At 33.4% G+C, this 17,937-nt stretch overlaps 1 non-coding gene across 1 annotated transcript; it reads right to left on the bottom strand.

Annotated features, from left to right (window-relative positions):
• Positions 1–17,563: 17,563 nt before the first annotated feature.
• LOC128040703 (small nucleolar RNA R71) lies at positions 17,564–17,670 on the bottom strand. The gene has a single exon (XR_008195509.1). It is a non-coding gene; the product is annotated as a small nucleolar RNA R71 (small nucleolar RNA).
• Between the last annotated feature and the right edge of the window lie 267 nt (positions 17,671–17,937).

The following is a 17,937-nucleotide window of genomic DNA, read 5'->3' as shown; positions in this document are numbered from 1 at the left end:
AAGAAAATGGGTTCGAGAGTCAGTTACGTATGAGGAAGGATTAGCACCCCTATAACGCCTAAAATTGGTACCTAGCTGGTTACTTGATGTTTTAATGCCGAACATCGAGAACTTGGAAATAATTTAAAATACAATCCCTCTTTGCATGATATTCCTTTTTGTTATTAAAATCGCTTGACTAAAGGTTTTATTTTGAGTTAATCGAGGAGAAAAGATCATGCCCTGTAAGTTAGGACACGATGCTTTGAATCTTCAAAAACAAGAATAACCACCATTTGATCTCTAATTAAATCTCGTTGTTTTATTTCAAATAGGATATTCGGTTATTTTAGTTCTAAGAAGGTCTCATACTCCGTAAGTTAGGAGCACCTTCTCAAATCCAAAAAATAATGAACATTGCCTCGGTTTTGAATATTTCTCATACGTTAGGTAAAAACGAATAAGATATTTAACGCGATATGCCATTAATTTATTTAAGTAATATAGTAGAATACTTAGCAAAAATGAAATTGCTATACAAGATTACATAATAAAACATAAGAAATAGTAACGATTGCAATAATTATGCCTCATGAATAATATAATTATAATAATAATGATAATAACATTGAACAATAGCGATAACAATAATAATCAAAATACCATGTTAAATAATAAAATAAATAAAGTAACTCAAAATAAAATAAAATGGAAGATGCATGATTAAAAAGATGAATAGACATGACGTGAAAGTGCCAAGAATGATAAAAGAAATAATAAAATAACAAGAAAAATAATAAAAATAAAATAATAACGAAAATAATAATAAATGAGAAAAATGAACAAATAAAAGAATGTAAAGAATCTAATTTTAAGTATATAAAAATAACGAAGTAATAAATAAATAAATAAAGCAGTCTGTAAAAGGTTGAAATTAAATAAACAAAGGATTAAATCGAAATTTAAATGAAATTAGAGGGCATAAATTGTAAATAAATAAAAAGTAAACTAATAAAATAGAATAAATGACAAAAATGTGCGAAAAGAAATAGGGACTAAATGGGAAATTATCCCAAAATCCAGGACATACGTCATTCCCTAGAAGGTCTGCGCTGAGTCAAGGGACCAATTCGTAAACAAGTTAAAATTTTAAGGAAAAAATAACTAAAAAGGAAAGGGACTAAATTGAAACAAGCCGCAAAGGCGGAAGGACCAGAAGAACAAATAGACCCTCCACATCAAAAACACGTGAATCCTGTGTGGTTCGGGTCGGGCCATCGGGTCCTGTTTCAAAACGACGCCGTTTTGGCATATGAAAATTAAGAAAAAAAACATTTGCTTCGGTCTTAAAAAAATTTTGAATCCCTTTTTTTTCTCTCGGGTCAGTCCCTTATCCGGCCAAAGTCCGATGATCCCCCACGACGGCCACCGGTCGCCGGCGACAGGCTCCGCCATTTTCGGTGGCCGAATTCCATAAAAACGACCCTCTTTTGAGCATTTCGGCTCCCAGAATCCAAATCTGGGGTCGATATTTACCAAAAACTCGCTGAAGGTTGCAAAAATTGTGAAGAACCCTTCGGTTTTTGGGTTTAAAAAACCCTTTCATCAGAAAAGGTGTCACCTTTCGTCGGAGGTGGCGACCTCTGCCACTCACAGTGGCAAAACACGAAGCGTCAGGTAAGTTTTCAACCCTTTCTCTTTTTTGTTTTATGTTTTTATAAAAAAATAGATTCAAAAAAATAAATAAATAAATAAAGAATCACCTTCGAAATTTTTGTATTCTATTTTTTTATTGCTTCGTGTATATTTCTCTGTAAAAATTACAATATGTGGGTTATGGCTTTTATAGCCATATGTTACATATTGTTTGTTATTATATTTTTTGTATTTTCTTTGTTGTTTTTGCTTCTGTCTTTTCTTTCTCTTTGCAGGTGGCAGTGGAGGGTCAACGATGAGGAGAGACCCTTGCCTTTGCCGTTTTGGTGCAAGGGCGGCAGAGGAGCATACCTCGGGGGTGGGCATCTTCAGGAGGAGCGCTTGTTGATGTGCCAAGGAGCGACACGAATGGGGCTAGGGTTTTTTATTGTTTTCTGAAAACTTAAGGTTATGGGCTTAGGGTTAGTAAATTGGGCCTAGGTTATTGGGTTTTATTTTGGGCTTGTATTTTAGTTGTTTGTTTGTAATTTAGGCCTGGGCAAAATTGGACTATTACAATTATGTTCAATTTTTTGTTAATTGTTTAATCTTTTAGTTCTGTAATGTACTATTAAAAGTTGGTTCGTAGTGTATATCACAGAATTGAGTGCTTGTGTTGAGTATTTATCGAGATATGTGCCTAGCAAGCTTTGTACTGGTGTAGTTATCAGGCTTTATGCCTAGTAGGCTTCGTGCTGGTGTATTTATCGGGCTTAGTGCCTAGAAGGCTTTGTGTCGGTGTAGTTATTGGGATTGATGCCTAGTAGGCTTTGTGCCAGTGTATCAAATTGTCTTGGCTATTGGTGATTTGTGATCTTTGCCTCTTTAATGTGTTATGAAACTGTGAATTGAGATATTAAATAACTAGGTTGATTGTCCAAACTTACTAAGCTATGTTGAGCTTACTTGGTTGATTTCATTTTGTAGGTCTCTTGGAATCGTGACACCGATTGGGTTGGCTCGAGAGTTCATACACTATCTTCCATACTTTTGGTACTTATTTTTGTTCATTTTGGGTTGGTTAAAAGTGGCATATAACTAGAGTGACCTTGTAGTTATACTATTATAATATGTTGTCGAATTAGTGGATCAAAATGGTCATCTTGTTGTTTGAATGGTATGCTTGATACCCTTGGTGGTTATATATATATGGAAATATGGAGTATTGATGTGTATATGGCAATATTTATTGTATATTTGATCTAGTTGATGTTTGTGTTTTGAATAGTTATCTACATGTGGTGTCAATGAGGACACATTGGTTAGGCACTTAGGTTGTATGAAATAGGCATGTTTTGACTTGTTTCTAGGTGTATTTGATGATACTTAAAGGATGGCTTTAGACTTGGCTTGGTAGCCAAGATAGGTGTAAAAATTGCCTTGTTTTAGAAGAAAATTTTGGTGCACATGGTTTGGGACACGGGCTGCCACACACACGTGACCTATTCATACGGTCGTGTGTCTTACTGCTTTTAGGTGCAAGTTTCACCACACGGGCATAGAGTTACACGGTCATGTGACCTTGGGCTACACGGTCTGGCCATACGGCCGTGTGACCTTATATTACACGGGCACAGTTAGTTACATGGTCAATTTACAAAGGCGTGTGAAGTAGCCACACGGCCATGTCTTGAGCCACACAGTCTGGGCTCTGTCACACGGCCTAGACACATGACCGTGTGAACCCTATTTTCAAAGTTTTCAAATTTTTCCAAATTTTTTTGTTTTGTTTCGAATTGATCCCAGAATATTCTCAAACTATTTTTAGGGCCCTGTAAGCTCGGTTTCAGGCCTATAAGTGCATGTTTGTTATAAATCAAATGCGACTTGATTATTTGTAATTACACTTGAATATCTATTTGTAAGTAATGTTAAATGTTTGGAAAGTTCATCGTAATACTCCATAACTCAATCCGGAGGCAGAGAATGGTTCGAGGTGTTACACTTACCCTCCTCAATATCCAGGAAGTCTTTGGCTTGGGTGTCTTAACACCATTAATTTTAGTAGTTGGTGGATATAAACCTGTAAGCACTACTATCCATGCCTTCTCATCTATTGACTTAATAAACATAATAATGTATGCTTTCCAATAAGCTTAGTTTGAGTCATCGAGCATAGGGGGTCTAGAGATTGAGCTTCCTTCCATATCTCAACAATTCAATAGCAAGATCTTTACAAAAAAATTTGGTGTCTAACATTGATACCAATCATTAGTGTTGAGTTGATGATTAAATTGTACTGTGAGTTGCAACTAAGAAAACAACTAATTAAAGTTGATTACCTTATCCTTCTTAATAGTCTAAGTAGTCTCTAATTGGTTGTCTTCACACCATTAACTTCAACAGTAGGTGGATCCCAACCTGTAACCACTACTATCCACGCTTTCTCATATATGGACTAAATAAGCATGCTTATGTGTGCTTTCTAGTATGCATAGTTGGAATCATTGAGTATAAAGGGTTTGGAGATCAAGCTTTCTTCCATGTCTCAACAACTTAACAACAATATTTCACCAAATTTGTAAAATTAAAATGTCGATAATGGCAAGAAAAGAGTGAAAAATAAAACACACAGATTTTACATGAAAATCCTTTTTGTGAAAAAAATCACAGGTAAAGGAGAAGAAAATTCACTATGTCGAATTCAAATGATTACAAGGAGTATAAACTGCATTTATTTATAGGTTTTGAAAATCTTATTCTAATCAACATCTAATAGAAGTAATGCAGTAAAGTTAAAACACCTTATTCAAATCAATATCAAATAGAGGAAGTAAACTTCTATATAGATTCTTCTTGTGCAGCCCTCGGCCTTCGCCCTCGTGGATCCCCCTATCTTACCCATTGCATTTTATTTTAATAAGAATTTGGGTCACAACTCTAATAAAATTGGTTTGACATCTAACTTTGATACCAATTGTTAGTGTTGAGTTGTTGATTCAATTGTCTTGTGAGTTGCAACTAAGAAAACTAGAAAAATAACAAAAGGAGCACAAATATCGGTTATGTGGTTTGGAATTTTTGTCCTACATCTACGTGGTCTTGCCTAAAGAATAATTCACTATGATTCCACAATATAAGAGATGATTTAAGTAAACTCATTCAATCTATTGCAACCTCACTTCTATACAATTATCTAGATTCAACTATCCTACTAACTCTTTTCCTTGTGAAAAAGTGGACCAAATTAATAAAAACACTTTGTTTAGAACACAAAAGAATTCATCTAGGTTTTTCACGGTGAGCGGAATCAAGTTATCTAATTCGCATGCTAAAAACAATAAACAAGACTTCAATATATAAATATTTTAAAACTTATTCGAACTAGTATGATTGTCATAAATCACTAAAATTATGGCTCATTCAAACTCCATGTTATGGCATGAGATAAAATAGATCTTCTTTGCTTTAACTTCTTCTATCTATTGTCATATGTCTCTAAACAAGGCAAGTGAAGCATACTAAAAGTTTTCATAAAATCCTTATTTGATTGAATATCTTCACCAATCGTGATTTAAAAGTTGCTCAATATCCCTTAAAAAAGGGTGTAGAAAAATAATCATTTTCCTCTATCTAAATATGCCAACAAAATTAAGTAAGTTTCAACTCACTGTGCAACTGAAAACACTATCAAAGTTGAGTTAGGGCCTCAAATGTGCATAAAATTCTTTTATTGTTATTTTCTTTATCCACAAAATTTAAACTTAAAATATTATTTACAATATATTTTGGTTGTTGCAAAGGACTTAATTGTCTATTTGGATGGTAACCTTAGTTTCTAACCCTCTAAGGTCATCCTTCTGATATATTATTAAAAAATAAAGTTAAAAATTTTGTAAAAATGAAATTAATCATGGGATCACTACCACCCTCAAACGTCAAAATCTGCCAAAAAAAAAAAGAGAACACATTTGTTGAATTTAGTGATACTGCACTATATAAGTGGGTCCCTAGTCAAGTGTTGTTCAGTTCTGACAATTCAAAATTCACATCAAACATGGAGTGATACCTCATCAAATATAATAATTCTCTAGAAATTGACACTTGAAGACTCATCAATGTGGGAAGAAGGACGATGATTTGCTCATTTCTTAAAACACCCTCTTCATTTTTTTTACACAATGTCATTTTCAGCACATAGGATCCTTAAACATAAGAAAATTAAACAGAATGATTCTTTGAAAAATAATCTTTTGATAAAATGAAAGAGGGGATAAAATGAAAGAGGGGATGCTTAGGTTGGTTTAGCTTCCTTGCATTTCTAAAGTTTAATAAGGTAAGGGAAAGTAAGACACACTTGTTAAAGTCTCTAAATTCTTAGATTTAGTGGATGCCAATGACAGCTTGAGAAAAAAGACTATGGTGTCCAATTTCATTTCTTAAATAGTTAACTGTAAGAATAATTTTGTATTTCTTGCTTTGAAAGTGATTTGTTCCATATCTGGTGTCCATTATTTTATTAATATATTTAGCCTATATGATTGAATAGAAAACTCCCAACTTTATATCTTAATCCTTTTAAAACTTGATCACGATAGCTAAACCAAATGTAGTGATGTTATTGTAATTGGTATATTAAAATTTCACAATAATGATATGGTGAAAATTTTCCATTTAAATCTTTAATTCCAACCAATCACGAGTTCTATCCTTATACAAGTCACCCGAATTAGACTGCAAAACTCCCATCTTTGTATTTCTCAAGTTGAATCAAATCATGCAGTGATCATAAATCTAACAACTGTATTTCCTTTCTTTGGTCAACAAAATCTAACCACTTTTGCTTCATATGGGGCAAGATATGAATTCTTTTGTTGAGGTAATTGGTCCAAGCTCACTTTTACTTTCCGGTTGGCATGGCATAATTTTTGGGACCCTTTTTCGCTATTGAACTTCAACAATGATTATATCAGAAGAAGAATAACTTGTATTTCAACTAGTGTCTAATTTAATTAAATCATGCAATCTATTGTTTTTAAACAAAAAACAGAATAAGTTGTATTTAAGCTTAAATCACTTCATGTCCATGATAATGACTTACATGGTATCTATATCACAAAACTTTGTCTTTATTCGTATGAATATGATTATATAATCCATGCAATTCTTGGTCACCATAGTGGGGATATCATTGCATTACATACAAATCCCCTTTTAGTTAGTTTTCTCCCTTTTCTTTAATCATTCTCCCAAACTTGATTATTAAGCAACTTGAGGATGGTTTTGGGATGGATCATTGAAGAAATGAGGGCATATATAGATATATTTATTTATTATTTACTTCTTCTACTTACCTTTTTTTCTTTTTCCTTTTTAAGGAATGGCCTGTCGACTTACTACAAACTCATTTAGTATTATTATTGTTACAGCAATTTAAAAGTCGTGAGTTCAAATTCACTTAAATATGTTTAGGATTTGAGGTTTATAAGTTTAGGAGATGTATCCAGAAAAAAAATAATTTTGTTAGGTCAAATTTTACAAAAGATTCTTGTACTATGTTTTCTCTCTCTCTCTTCTTTTGTAAATTTAATTCATTTACTATATTTTGATACTTTCTAATCTCTCTACTTTTTAAAATATGTAATTTTAGTCCTAAAGCTAATATTTTCTGTTAATTCTTTTAAAATGTAAATAATATTTTTATTTGTACAAAAACTAATAATGTATATATATATATGTAAAACCACTGCATTTAAAAACACAACTACATTAAATTATTTTATCAAATTTGCATCCGAATTGAAAATGTGTATTTAAAAGTAAAAGAAAAACTGAAACTATAGTAGAGAGATTAAATTTGCCAAAAAAATTCAGACTACAATATAATTTTATAGAATTTGAGCACTTTGTTTATTTGTGGAGAAGAGCACTTCCTTTGGGCTGTGAAGATAACTATGGTTAGAATGGGTATATGTGTATGTTAGGGATCGCATTGCTTGTCAGACGTGCTTCCTATCATGTAGACAAAGGGGACCTCCCCTCTTTGAAAGCTTAGCTTAACTGTGGAAAGAAAATTATCAAAACCAACCTCACATGAATTCAAAGATTGAATGGTAAGGTAAAACATCTAATTTTTTATTTCTTTATTATTATCTTTTAACACTTAATGTTCCTATTAAGAATTGTGATAAGCTTGGATCTTTGTTTGTTTTTTTAATAATTTTCCATTCCTACTCCAATCCTTATCAAAAGTTTTGTTTCTTCCCCCCATTTGAATGCCAAGCTCTCACCAACATAGCAATTCGTTTTGGTAAATAATTCCAAGGGCCTAATAATTCGAAAGCAAATAAACAAATATTTATAGCTATTTGGTTGGCATGCAATGCATACAAAGTGTAATTTTTTATTGTCTTTTTTTAAGCATTTAGCAAAGGCATGATGATCTAAATTGGAAATTAAATACCCATAGTAGCAAACTTTCAAGTGAAAGTTGATAGGCCTCTAGCTAGTTTATTTCTTCATCGAATTAATATCTCTTGTACAATACTGCTATTAAGTTGTACTATACTGCAACTTGGTGCTGGGTTATTCATCAACGTGAAGGAAAGTTGCAGCACATAATTAGAAAATGGAGAGGCCCCCACCAATTGATGAGCACCAAAAAAGCCAGAATCTCTTACGTACCAAATGCCTCTTTTTGATAAGATATACATGGACCTAACCATTATCCTTGCATACCATCTACACATTTGAGCAATATATCAACTATCCCTTTCTCTTTTGATTTTATATTTTGTTTTTTTCTCTACAAAAGACAGCAATTTAAAAGATAAAAGCAAAAGGTTATAGATATTACTTATTAAAATAATTGTATAAATTAGTTTGGAATTTTTCTATTCATTTTTTTTCTTTCTTCTTTACTACTACCAATAATTTCATTTTGAAACAATGTCATATTGGTTGCATATACATAAATTCCATTGATCTGATGGGTAGAGGAAAAAAATTTGAGTGAACGATGAGATTGGACGAGTTGTGAAAATTGATTATAACGCAGAAAATGGATCGCGGGGCCACTTTGTGAGAATGACAATCTATGTGAATCGGGAAGTTCGGTTGAAGCCAAAGATCAGAATTGATGGCACTCTCCAAAGAGTGGAATATGAGGCTTTACCAAACGTTTGCTTTGGATGTGGTAGATACGATCATGTCCAAGACGTTTGTCCGTCGTTAGGGGGCCGTGATAAGGGAAGAGAAGATGATTCACGGAAGAATTTTGATACGGCGGAGTTGAACTGCAGAGTAGAGAAGTTTGGGTCTTGGATGCTTGTGGGAAGGAAGCAAAGACGAAAAGCTCGTAATGGAAGAGAGCAAAACACATGATTAGATGCCGAAATTTCATGAGGGTCAAGATTTTCAGTTTTAGTTAGAACCCAAAATCAGGGAGCAATTGATGAAGTCGCCGATCACGAAAAAAATATCTCAAGTTTTAATGCAAAAAGATAGTAACGTCACTAGTGTGAACGCATGTTTCGCTTTTAAGGGAAAGTCAGATGGGTTAAGCAAGAAACTAGGAGACCGGGCCAAAGGGAAAGGGGTATTATTTAGTGGGCCAAATAAACCTGTTATGGTCCTTATGCCTATGAATATTAATAGGGCCAACCCATCTGTAGTCCAAGAGAATGTGGGATTTGATGGTGGATCACCGATAGGAGCTCATACATCTACAATTGGTAATGTCTTTACCAATTTGGAACCATAGCTGTTGAAACTAGCCTAGGCAAGGAGGAAAACCATGTGATACGGTTTGGTGAGAATATTTGTCATACCCCAAAAACAAGGTTAGAAGATATTGAGTTGTGTTTGGGTGTGAGATTCTAGGTTTGATTCATTTTCTTTAAAATTTTAGTTATTTTTGTCTTACCTTTGAACCTTAAGCATCCGGCTTATGTTTTATTTTTGCGCAAATGACAAAAAGAATGAACTTGTTGGTTCAGTGGTAAGACTTTAGTTTACCTTTAAGTCTTGTGATTAAATTCTTGCATAAGTAAAACAAAATTAAATTTTTAGTTCCTGGCATTACGCTGCCTTATGTCAGTTATTGAGTTAAATTCAAACTTTGGGAAAAACTGAATAAAATTTGTTGGTTAGTTATTTTCATCTATTATTATTTTATTTAATTTTTGAATTTTCCATTCCCCAAAAACAAATTGTTTGTTTTGCCCCACGTTTCCTTCACCCTATTATTATTCTTTGTCTTTTCTTTTATTTTTTATCTCTTTCACGTTTTCCCCTTTCGGCTTTCTTGTTTTTTCTTATATCGTCTCTTCTTTTATTCCCTTGGATTTTCTACCTTTTTTCCCTATTACTTTCAATTTTTTTCACCCTCTTGCTAATTAGTTCATGAGAACTGTGCGAGGTAAGTATTTTGGGGTTAGATTCGTCTGTTTGTTGTGGAGTTTTTGCGATTATGGAGTAAGTTTGCTATTTTCTTTGTGTAACGCGATTTTTTTTCTCTGAAACCTTTGGTTTAGGTGATGTTTCTTTAACTAATAGTCTTCCGAACAATTAAGGGATTATTAAGAATGCCCCTACCATTTTGGGTGAGTAATTAAATGCTCGAAAGGCTTATTTCCAGTTTATTAAGGCCTAAGGTTAGGGGGTTGTGCCAAATTAGTAGATTTGATTTAGTGTTTTGTTCCTAAAATGTTCTTTTTAAATATCTGTTTTAGGTTTTGGCATCTTTGTCAAAGTGCTAGCATTGGAAAACGACTAGGTGTGTAACGAAAACTCGAGAAAATAGTGATCGACGAAAGCCGAAATTGGGATTGTTGATGCCAAATGGTCGTGTAACGGGCCATGTGAGTCACATGGTCTAAGCTATTTGGGCCATGTAAGCCACACAGGCGTGTATGAGACCGTGTGCCAGGCCGTGTGGGCCACACGACCATATGGGCCCATTTTTAAAAATTTCCATTTTGACTTGATTTGATCCGTGAATCATAATTAGCCTCTCCATAGGGTCCATACCGCTTAAATAAGACTTGAAAACAAGGTATCTGTAAATATCTTTCTGTTAAGAATATGAATGCATGTTCAACATGCTTATCATTCTGTTTTAGTTTATGCATGACATGTCACATTGCATGGGGTTGGGATATTATGATATGGAGGAAGTTCTGGCAGTTTAATGATCTACATTAGCTGGTGGTTTATCCACATTTCTATCTGACAGCTTGTCTGCATTTATGGTGGCTTGATTGCAATATAGTGACTTGTCCACATATATCCAATTTGGCAGTTTTTAACTGCAACCTCTAGTGACATTGACCATAACTATTCTGTTGGTGTGATGGGATGGACGAGTCTGGGGAACTCTATTTGGTGTGTAGCGGAGTTGGGTAGGATATTTTTTGAAGAAAATATGCATTACGTTTTCTGAAAAATATTGCATTGGCATAAGCAAGCATTCTCAGTTTGCTCACATTATTGTTATAAAATTCTCTGTGATTCTGTTAATTTTTGGTTGTTTTATTTGAGTTTGTTGCACACTAAGCTTTATAGCTCACCCCTTTGTTTAATCTTTGACTTTTTAGGTAATCTTTAGACTTAGACCGAACGGTGTGCAGGAGCTCGGATTGATTCTCGATTTATAAAATTAGATAATTTATGTTTTTAATTATTTTGGACTGTAAATTTGTTTAGACTTTATTTTTGGTTTTTATTCTATTTGTTTGTTTTTGAGTATTTTAGCATGAAACTGCAAAACCTCACGGGTTAACAATTTAAAATCCAGTTTCCAAAATTAAAACTCTGGAAAATTTTTCGCTGTAAAATTAAGTAACCCCTAAAGAGTTTTTCTATCAATAAACAAATAGTTTTAACGAGTGTTTGTCTTTAAGCTGGAAATGATTTGCTAAAATTAATGTTTTTAAAACACGATTGTGAATTCAAATTTTGGGTTTGAGTTAACTGATTCTGGGTTTAAGTTTTTTAAACATTTTTAGAAGTTTTGCCAATTTTAACACTTTTGAAAATGCACACTAAGTTTTATTAAACCAAAAGTTTTAAACAAGCTGATGTAATTTCTCAAAATCCAGTCATGACGTCTAGGCTGGGTTTGGGGTGTTTCAACATTCGACTTGGAGATAGCCAACAAGTTATGGGTTAGGATCGCTCAGGTGGTTAACACCTTCCAAAGCTTCAAAGATAGAAAAATAAATTAAAAACATTACCTTGGATGAAGATGCTCTACTTTCTAGTGTCTCGGGGCTAAGACATTAGTCTCGCAAATCGTGCGACCTTAGGAGATTTTTTTGCTCTGAATCTGCCTAAGTCAGACTAACTCTCACAAAAGATTCTCGTATAAATTCTCTAAGGAATCGAAATATAGCAAAAGCAAACTCAAAATGAAATAGCAACAAAAAACAAAAACAAAAAACCAAATGAAAAATAGCGCATACAAAGTGTTTGAGTAAATGCTCTCAAATATATTCACAAGTATGAATGGAATGATTACAAATGAGGGGAAAGACCTTTATTTATAGTTGAGCTCCCTCAAAACCAATGGTATATATTGAGTTACATCGATGGTCATGTAACACTCTAAATCATAATAACCGAATTGGGGTCATAGAGTATTACGATAACATTTCAAACATTTAACATTATTTACAAACTATATTTAATCATAATTACAACTAATCAAATCACATTGCATTCATAATTAAACATATGCTTATGGGCCTTAAACCGAGTTAACGGAGCCCAAAAAACAAGTTTGGAAACATTCAGGGGTCAATTCAGAACAAAACAGAAAAGTTAGGAAAAAAGTTGAAAATTTCAAAAATAGGGGACACACGGCTGTGTTTCACAACCCAGACCATGTGGACATTCGAAGTCCAGACACACGACCGTGTCGCAGGCCATGTGCCTGCCCGTGTGTGCATTCAATGTTGGGTCACATGATCGTGTCGCAGGTTGTGTCCCAGATCGTATGTGTCTTGCATCTAAAAACATTAAGACACACAGTCGTGTGGATAGACCGTGTGTGACACACGATCGTGTGACAGCCCGTGTGCACCAAAATTTGCTTCTAAAACAAGACAATTTTTACACTTATCTTGGTTCACAAGCCAAGCCTAAAACCATATTAAAAACCATGACCAAAAACAGTCTCAAACAAGTCAAAACATACCAATTACCTACAATTCAAGTGCCTAACCAATGTGTCCTCATTGACACCACAATTCAATAATCATTCAATTAGCACTAATTTTACTCTTCTATACATCCAATCCATACATTATTAAGATACATCAACCTATCTACCAAAACATATCATAAACCAATCTCAACTTAAATTAAGTCATGTCATACATTTCCGAAAATAACCAATTTCATTGAACCTTTAATATTAACCATATGCACAAGCAATTGCAACCATCACAAAACATGTTCCATAAACATATAACCACCATATATATATATATCTATACACACAGGTTCAAAAGATTCAACCTTTAAGACATATTTACATTCATTCACAACTATATACTACAAGACTAAGACTCCAAAACATTATCAACCTAGGTACATGCCAAAATGTAAATGAAAATATCACCAACATAGAGTACGAGATTCTCGAAGGATGTCAAGTCGATAATCTAACTATGTACCTAATCTACACACAAAAGAATTACTTAAGTGTTGTTCAAATGTTTATTACTTCAATGATTTAAACATAAGCTAGGCAATCATAATTGTAAGCTCCATAACATAAAATAATCATTATCTCACAAATTTACATTAGCATATTATGAGTTTTCCAAATATACCTCATAACATCCTCACTTACATCAAACTTTCTCGATGACTCTCTTACATTTCATCATTATAAAATTTACCTGTTGTTGGCACCCAGTGCCTAACAGACCAGCTGTAATAATCTCTTTGCACCCAGCACTAGTCAAATAATCGACAATGTTTTACGCCCAACGATAGTTGGATAAGCCAATGATAAGTGTGCCCAACACTTGTCGAATAATCGAATATGTTTTACGCCCAACACTAGTTGGATAAGCCAACGATAAGTGTGCCCAGCACTAGTCGAATAATCAACGATGTTTTCCGCCTAACACTAGTTGGATAAACCAAATATAAGTGTGCCCAACACTAGTCAAATAATCAATAAGATTTTTACGCCCAACACTAGTCTGATTAATCGAAAACGATTTGTTCATCTTATATAAAGTCCTTAATACCACCATTCATGATATAATCAATCATAACAATAACATTAAAATATATAATTGAATATTATATAAAACTAGCTAATTTAATTAAAATAAATAGTTCGAGTCAAGGACTACGAACTTACCAAAATTATGATGGTTTCCGGTGATCAAGGTTGATTAATCGACAACTTTCTCCTTCCCTTGGTTAACGATCGCTTTACTCGTTTCTTAATCTAAATACAATAATCTAATTCAATTAACTAACTCAAAACCATAATAATTCAATTTAAACAATCTATCATAAAATCATATTTAAACATTTAACCATTAATAATTGGCAATTACACAACTCAGTCCTTAACATCAAAATTAACTTAATCACATCCTCACCTAATTTCCATAGCTAACCAAATATACATATGATTAACGAATCGACCCTAAATTCTTGAAATTTATAAATTAATACCATGTTATTTTAATTTTATAGCATTTAACCCTCTTTAAAGCTAATACTAATAAAATCACTACTTAAGGTAATAATTTCTCATACCATGAAATTTAATAACTTAACCAACATTTCCAACAAAGTAATTAGCCTTAAAGTAGTCCCTATACATATAATAATTTATCCATTTAGTCCCTCAATTAGCTTGGTCTAACTTCAAGGGTTCTAAAAATGTAAAATCCATTAAAAATGAAGGCATAAAATACTTACATGCAAGGCATTCAACAACAAAATTTTGAGTTCTCCCCCTCCTATGATGTTTTTCGGTCAAGAAGAAAACATTAGAAAAATGACCTTTTTTTCGCTTTTTTTTTCTTTTATCAAGTTTTCTCTTCCTATCCACTTAACATAATACATATATATTATATACATATATTTATGCCATGACCGGCCACTTATTTAAGCAACAAGGGTATAATTGCTTTTTAAGTCCTTTAGTTATGAATTATATTATAATTTACTAATAATTTCATTTTTATTACTTAGAAAATTAAGTCATTGTACCTTAATTTAAAATTAATTCGACCAAAATTTCCTATCTGAGATTCAATTAGTTTCTAGCATAACTCTATAAATATTTAGTAAATATTTTTACAAGCCCGGTTTATGGGAATAGGGTCTTGAAACCAAACTTTTCGACATCACTGACTTTCGGATTGTTACAGGTCAATATTAGAGCCTATCTATAATTGAGAGCCCTAAGGGATTTCAACTCTATACAATCTTCGCCCTTTAGGATTTACACTATTTAACCTGGTAACTCTAATTTTACTAGAGTGTTTCACTGCCCACCAAGGCTTCAAGTAGATGGACTTCTCCATGGGTTCCAGGAGTCAGACCAGTTCAATTAGGTTAAATGATCCCCATCAATTGACCTCTATGGGACAATCTTTGTGTAATCATCATGGGCTTTGATTTGCAGTCCATAACATTCTCCTCCACCCATTCTTGTGACGCCCTTATCGCATTCGTAGGATGAAACTAGTTTAAATCATCTCGAAAAGGTCTCGATGCCTCGATTGATTCCCAACTAGTCTCTCTATCAGGTAGTTGACTTGTTAAATGTAGCTATTAATTCGAGTCAAGTCTGCATTTAAAGAGCTTGTTTTCTAAGAAATTTAGGATTTTAATTTACATTTTTAGTATTTAGGCCTTAGGATAGAAAGTTAATAAAAATAAGTGTTTTAAACACATTATGTAGATGTTGTGACCCAATAGGTTGGCATAGGCCTCAGGTTGTGCTAATTGGTTTAATTGAGTGTGTAGGATGGAAATATAAAGGCCCAATTGACGTGAAACCAAAATTCGAGTGATGCACAAGCTTCTCGAGACATCAAAGCACCAAAGGAACAAGACAAGACAATATTTAGTTGTCATGTCATGCCACACAAGGGGTGTGGCACGACACAAGGCCGACATACTACCCAAATATTTTGGGGTTATTTTCGTTCGCGCAATCAGACTTATACGAAGACCTAGGGCATGCCAAAGATCTAATTTGGGCCACCAACATCTCTATAAATAAGACATTAGTGGTTGAATGTAATCAAGTCATCCTAAACACCTTCAAAAACCCTCGTAGTTTAGAATTAGTTTTAGTTTATTTTCTTTTTAGGCTTTTAAATACTTTCTTCTTTTTCTTCTTGAATCAATTTTGATTCAAGGATTTACTTATTTCATTAAAGTATTCAGTTTATATTTTCCTTTGCATTTGTTTTATTTTGTTATTCCAATCGAGATATTTTCTTTTCCATTCTCTATTCGATACTCAATCTACAACTATTCACATATCTTTTATTCATCGAATCAATTGTGTTTCTCACATGGTTTATTCAATTAAAGTTGAGATTATGAATAACATGAGTGGCTAAATCCCTTGAGGGAGATTAACGAGTGGATGAAGACGTGACTAGCGAAGGATTTGAGATTCCTTGAGATGGATTAGTTGGTATAAAATATATGTTCTTAAAATGTTAGGCTTGACAACCCTAATAAGTTATCATAGGCTAGACAAGGTCGGGGGATAAGTCGAATCGAGTAAATCATAATTTATCCTGGTTGAGAAAGTGAGGTCAGAAGATAAGCGAGTATCAACCAATCGATTAAGTTAATTAGAGCCGAGAGGTAATAATTGCTTAATCAATGACTAATCGAATCTAAACTCATAATTCGAAGTTAGTTGCAAACCCTGAAGTGAGTTAATCTTCCTGATTGGTTTATCAGTTTAATCCATTTGTTTATTTTTCTTTATCAATTTACTTTTCTTATTTATTTATTCTTATTCTTCTAAATCTATTTTATGATCCCTCATAATTTAAGAAATAATTATTACTACTTAGACTTATTATTGTAAAGAGCGTTTTCATTATTTATTACATCCTTCATTGGGTACAAGCCTCGAAATACTTCCAAGTATTTCGTTGTATAAACTTTATTACAATTTGACCCATGCATTTGTGGACACCATCATTCTTAATTCTAATATTTTGGTGTTGTATTTATCGTTCAAGTTTTTGGTGCCGTTGCCAGGTAGGTTTTGGTAATAAATTTTGAAAATAAATTTTTACAATTAATAAGATAAGTAAGAAAGTTAGGACCTATAGATATGAGTTTTAATTTTTGTTTACTTATTTTTATTTGTCTTCTATTTAGGTCGTGTGTGACTCGAATCTCTAGTACCCCAATTGAACTTTACCCAGATCTGAAGCAATTACTTAGATGCAATAGGCCCACAATGAATAACGATCCACACGTGATAATAAATTTACCTCGGGAAAGCCCATTATTTGAGGAGCCACGAGAACAACAAGGACATAATCAGAAAGAGGTCCCAATGGCTCATTGGACGTTGCTCGAGTACACCCTACCTACATTAGACGTGGTGTGAGGAAGTATTAAGCAACCGACGATTAACACTAATAATTCCAAAATAAAAATGGCCACCATCCAGATGATCACAAATACACTACAGTTCAAAGGGAACATGATTGAAGACCCGAATCAGCGCCTAAATTTGTTCCTTCAACATTGTGATACCTTTAAGTACAACGAGGTATTTCATGACACAATGTGTCTCTAATTATTTCCGTTCTCACTATGAGATGACACAGTCAATTGGTTAGACTCATTAGAACCGAGTTTCATCACTACATGGAATTATTTAGCAGAAAAATTTCTCTATAAATCTTTCTCGATTAGTCCAACCATCCAACTAAGGTGAGAAATCGCCAATTTTAAACAACTTGAAGGAGAATCTCTGTACGAAGCATAGGAACGTTTCAAGACAATGCTAAAAAAATGCCCACACCATGGACTGCATGCATGGCTCCAGATGCAAATATTCTATAACAGTGTTGACGCACGCATTAGATCTAACTTAGATAAAGCAGTCGATGGATCTCTCACGTTCTATACGTACGAACGTGCTTAAAAATCATAGAAAACATGGTTATGAATTCGTACATGTAGCCTAATGAGAGATTCATGTACCAATCAAAAGCTCCAATGGAAAAAATAATAAACAGAGGAAACAATGGATGATTGCAACAAATCCTCGAGAAACTTGACCATTTGGAGACTCAT

The sequence above is a fragment of the Gossypium raimondii genome, chromosome 4, assembly GCF_025698545.1.
Source record: "Gossypium raimondii isolate GPD5lz chromosome 4, ASM2569854v1, whole genome shotgun sequence".
NCBI classification, from domain to species: domain Eukaryota; kingdom Viridiplantae; phylum Streptophyta; class Magnoliopsida; order Malvales; family Malvaceae; genus Gossypium; species Gossypium raimondii.
Note: the sequence above shows the minus strand (reverse complement) of the source record. Positions and strands in the feature narration are given on the sequence as shown.